Consider the following 4478-nt stretch of genomic DNA (forward strand, 5'->3'; position numbering starts at 1 on the left):
TGATGTTGGTTGTCACATGACTCCCTCCCCTCCCCCCTCACACAGAACAAGTCCTGGCTTGTCTCCTCCATAGTGTTTCTCCATAGCGGGGAATTCTGGTGTCTCATTGCCCCTCTCCGGCCTCATTTTTTCCCCCAGCCCCGGGCAGACTCACACCCCTAGGCCCATAAGTGTCATCACAGACCCCAGGCGCCTCCTCGCGTCCACCAAGGGTCACAAATAGGGCTAGAAATCCCCATTGCCTCTACCAAGATGGCGACCCGCAGCCGGCGCGACGTCACTTCCGGCTCCTTTCCTTATATTGCAAGCTCGGCTTCCGGTCTGCCTCCTTTTCTGCGGCGGCCTCGTCCTACGAACATGCCAGTGAGTGCGCGGATACTGTGGGAACCCCGTGGGGCGAAATGTCGGGGCGGATTGGGCTTAGTGGGGTTGAGGGGATACCGGAGAGTGCGGCACGTTACCCCGGGAGTTAAATGTGCAGCCCAAAGGCCTTGGAGGGGAGCAGGCCTCATGTGCTTAAGTGGGGGGAGGGTTTAGGGGCCAATCAGAGGGCGGGTGAGGATGTGAAGGGGAAGCTCGTACTAGAACAGGGGCCCATCACAGTGCATCGCCTGTGTGCGAAGGCTCTGACAGAGGCAGCCATTTCCTGAATCAATTCCAATAGCACGTGATTCGGGGGAGATTATCTTCCATCATGGCCTAGTCACACAGGTGCCATATTCTGGGCTGAGTTTTGATTTTAGATCTAGCTGTGTGTCGGCTGCTCCACTGTACTCTGCCAGCCCACCGGCGGCAAGGCCCGACTGACAGAGGGTGAGTGTCTCCTGCGTCACGCCGATCGTATACATGTCAGACACATACATGTTGGATCGGCTGTGAAGTACATTTTATGATGGGTGTTTCTAGCTAAGCAAAACGTTGATGAGATCCCTTAGGATGCCCTCACCTGAAGGATGCCCTCACCTGCCGGCCCCCTTAGGATGCCCTCACCTGCCGGCCCCCTTAGGATGCCCTCACCTGCCGGCCCCCTTAGGATGCCCTCACCTGCCGGCCCCCTTAGGATGCCCTCACCTGCCGGCCCCCTTAGGATGCCCTCACCTGCCGGCCCCCTTAGGATGCCCTCACCTGCCGGCCCCCTTAGGATGCCCTCACCTGCCGGCCCCCTTAGGATGCCCTCACCTGCCGGCCCCCTTAGGATGCCCTCACCTGCCGGCCCCCTTAGGATGCCCTCACCTGCCGGCCCCCTTAGGATGCCCTCACCTGCCGGCCCCCTTAGGATGCCCTCACCTGCCGGCCCCCTTAGGATGCCCTCACCTGCCGGCCCCCTTAGGATGCCCTCACCTGCCGGCCCCCTTAGGATGCCCTCACCTGCCGGCCCCCTTAGGATGCCCTCACCTGCCGGCCCCCTTAGGATGCCCTCACCTGCCGGCCCCCTTAGGATGCCCTCACCTGCCGGCCCCCTTAGGATGCCCTCACCTGCCGGCCCCCTTAGGATGCCCTCACCTGCCGGCCCCCTTAGGATGCCCTCACCTGCCGGCCCCCTTAGGATGCCCTCACCTGCCGGCCCCCTTAGGATGCCCTCACCTGCCGGCCCCCTTAGGATGCCCTCACCTGCCGGCCCCCTTAGGATGCCCTCACCTGCCGGCCCCCTTAGGATGCCCTCACCTGCCGGCCCCCTTAGGATGCCCTCACCTGCCGGCCCCCTTAGGATGCCCTCACCTGCCGGCCCCCTTAGGATGCCCTCACCTGCCGGCCCCCTTAGGATGCCCTCACTCCAGAGGTGTTGCTTCAGCTTCCAGATCACATCGATGAGATTGCCTGTCAGTGGTCACGACCAGGAGCTGTCAGTGGTACGAGGCCCACCTCCAAATGGCCACATTAAAGGAGTTCTAGCCGATCTGTGACAATGACTCACAGGTCGGCTCAGTAGATTGGGAAGTGAGCGAACACATAACGGCGTTCGCTCACTTCTTGATCCTGTCACGGCTGGGAGGGACTGGATTCTCTCCCCCCCACCCCTGATCCTCTAGCGCTGGCGGAACGGACGGAGGGGGCGGGTACAGCTGGCTCTGCCTCTAGATAGGCAGATCCAGCTGTCACTCACGCAGCTGGGCGGATCCCGGCATAATTTTCGGGATCCGCTTCAGCTGCGGCGTCTCGGTATACCGTGAGCAGTAGCTCACGGTATACTGAGCTTAGGGTAACGGGAGGATGCTGGTTTGTGTCCTCCCGTTACCCTAAGGAGAACTATGGGGAAAAGCCCTGACCCCATAGCTCTCCTTTTAATGTATACCTCTGCATTCAGGTTAGATAACATTGTGGAGGTAGCTGTATAATAGGGGCTCATGCACACCCTTACAACTTTGGCATTGCCCACCCCTGCTCCAAAGGCTCATGCACAAGGTAAATTCTGGGGTATTCCCCTAACCGGGGAGCCACAGGTGCTGCTTACAGCCTCCATTAGAAGTGAGTGGCTGTACATGGGTGTATGCCAGTACTTGGGTGCTGGTTGTCCTTCCACGGATGTGGGTCGGTATGCAAGTCCCGGTGTATAACCACATCCAGCGATTGACTTCTACGGGAGGCTGTATATCCCAGAATTCCCCCGGAAAATACTTTGTACTGGGTCAGTCACCTATGTTCATGAGCCTTAAGTGCAGGGGTGGGCAACACTGGCCCTCCAGCTGTTGTGGAACTGAAGGTCCCATGAGGCATTGCAAGACTGACAGGCATGATGGGATTTGGAATTTCACCACGGCTGGAGCCCACCCCTGAAATGGAGGGTAAGATGGAACCTTCCTTGGCTTTTTTTGTTTTCAGTAGCATGGGGGAAGGGTTTGAACTTCTGTCAGGTTTTTTGGAACTTTTCACTTCCTGTCTCGGGCACAACAGGAAATGAGAGAATACTAATTGTGGGAAATTGCCTCTAATCACCAGAACAGGAAGTGAGGGAAATCTCCTATCTCCTCCTGCAAACAAAGCAGTGGGTCCGGATAACCTGCACCCCAAGGTACTTAAGGAATTAAGCCAGGTTATAACTAGACCATTAATCCTCATTTTTAAGGACTCCTTAATGACTGGTAGGATCCCAGGTGTCCATATTGGAAGATTTGTCCTGTCCTGGGGACAACTGTCACATTTTTGGACTTCCTTTCACTTTGCCTTAACGAAAGTGGTCACCAGGACGAATGGAGGGTGGATCTCCCCAGCGGGATGACTAACCCCATCCAAAAAGATGGCTGCCATCATACATTGCAGTATGACAGACCTGAGCAGCAGAGGGGTGTGATTCCCCCAGGTCTCCAGTCAGTGTTCTGGTGGTTTCCTTGTACAGTGTGGAGTTGTCGCATTAAATTGGTGAATTTTTAGGAGGATGATTGGAATTTAAAGAAATGAGTTCACTTTTCCATGTGTCTATCTTCCTATCCGATGTCTGGGTATAGGATGTGGCTTCTGTAACTCATTCAGGCATTTCTAACTCATTCACCCAGAAATAAAAATCTCTGCCTTCAATGTTTCTGGGTGATGGCACCGTGCCTGGGAGCTAAAAAAAAAATTCCACCCCAGCCCAAGGTGAAATGGGAGAGTATGGTGGGGGGACTGGCACAATAGCTGGCCTTCTGTTTGCCATGGAAGGTTTGCTTTTATTTAGAAGATTAGCATGACATCCAGACATTTCCAGCAAGGTCGGCTGCTTTTAGTCCTGGATAAAACCCATCTCATTGTTTTTAGCTGTCTGTGTCGTGTCCCCTTGAGAGAATTGCCTTAATTTCCAGTTCTGGTGACCACTGTACAATTTTGGAATTCCCATCACTTCCTGTCTCTGACACCAGGACAAACAGCTGGTAAATCTCAGCAGGGACACAGGGCAACACAATCTGAAAATGGGGTTCTAACCCTCCGTTTATTGCATCCAAACCAAAAGTATTTTTGGCCTTGGACACTAGAAGGGGGGAGATGTGTCTAGAGTAAGAGAAGCCTCGGATTTTAACGGTTGTCTCCTTTTCCCGCAGGTTGCTCTTTCAGGAGGAAGCAGCACTAACTGTCCCCAAGAAGATGTGTTGCTGCGTTCGCTGAGTGTGGAGATGGAATGTATATTTTGAAGGACGCGGTGGGAGGGGAGGGCGCCTTGCTCATCCATCTGGGACACTGTAGCGCCCCATCCCTTTCTCTCAATAAATTTTGGATAAAAATTTTTTTTCTGTTTTGTGGTTATTTTCCGGAATTGGTTGCTGGAAGCTCTGCTCAGCATTTGTATTGATCGGTAGCACCATGTTGTGAAGCTCTGGTCGGCATGTGTATTGATTTAGGGATGCACCGATACTAGTATTGGTGCCGATAGAGTATTTGGGAGAGTACTCACACCGCCCAAGTGCGCCGATGCCGGAACTTTTCCTTTGACCGGCAGAGCTGTAGGGGAACATGGAGCCGTCTTCTCGGGCAACCAGAAAGGCGGGTGGCGAGTAATGGCCCAGATT

The 4478-nt window shown here is 54.7% G+C and overlaps 1 long non-coding RNA gene across 1 annotated transcript; it reads left to right on the forward strand.

Moving 5' to 3' along the window:
* The first annotated feature begins 733 nt into the window (after positions 1–733).
* On the forward strand, positions 734–4196 carry LOC108798803. Its single transcript, XR_001941976.1, has 2 exons — positions 734–813; positions 4014–4196. It is a non-coding gene; the product is annotated as an uncharacterized LOC108798803 (long non-coding RNA).
* The last annotated feature ends 282 nt before the right edge of the window (positions 4197–4478 follow it).

This window comes from Nanorana parkeri, unplaced genomic scaffold (assembly GCF_000935625.1).
Source record: "Nanorana parkeri isolate BGI_ZX_2015 unplaced genomic scaffold, ASM93562v1 scaffold1562, whole genome shotgun sequence".
NCBI lineage: Eukaryota > Metazoa > Chordata > Amphibia > Anura > Dicroglossidae > Nanorana > Nanorana parkeri.